This window comes from Tupaia chinensis, unplaced genomic scaffold (assembly GCF_000334495.1).
Source record: "Tupaia chinensis unplaced genomic scaffold, TupChi_1.0 Scaffold000355_1, whole genome shotgun sequence".
NCBI classification, from domain to species: domain Eukaryota; kingdom Metazoa; phylum Chordata; class Mammalia; order Scandentia; family Tupaiidae; genus Tupaia; species Tupaia belangeri.
The window spans coordinates 301,033-301,393 of record NW_006159850.1 but is presented as its reverse complement, the minus strand read 5'-3'; the positions used below and the strand labels follow the sequence as shown (position 1 = coordinate 301,393).

The following is a 361-nucleotide window of genomic DNA, read 5'->3' as shown; positions in this document are numbered from 1 at the left end:
CTGGGTGATGGTCACGGCGTGGTCCCTGGCGACCAGCCAGGAGAGGAGGGGAACCTGTGGCGGCTGGCCACTGGCAGCTCCTCTGAGGCAGGGTGCTGCCATCTTCCCCGGCCTCCTGTTCCTTTACAAGCAGGACCTTGTCTCGGTGGATTCTGCAGAGACAAACTCGTCTGGCTCCAGTCTTTCCCTGGGCCTGCGCTCAAGGAAGAGGGCGCTGGCCGTTCCCAGGGGCCACGGGGGACTAAAGAAAGGAAAGGGTGGCCTCATTGTGGCATGTGGGTGACGAGGACGCCTGTTGCCTCTGAGGCTGCACTTGGGCTAGTGGCAGGGGCCTCCCCCGGGCTCCGGCCGAGGGGGGGGC

General features: G+C 65.7%; 1 protein-coding gene across 1 annotated transcript in view; it reads left to right on the top strand.

Moving 5' to 3' along the window:
* The window catches only part of ZNF276 (zinc finger protein 276), a 14,464-nt gene that overhangs the window by 1,398 nt on the left and 12,705 nt on the right, over nt 1-361 (top strand). The window lies entirely within an intron of this gene.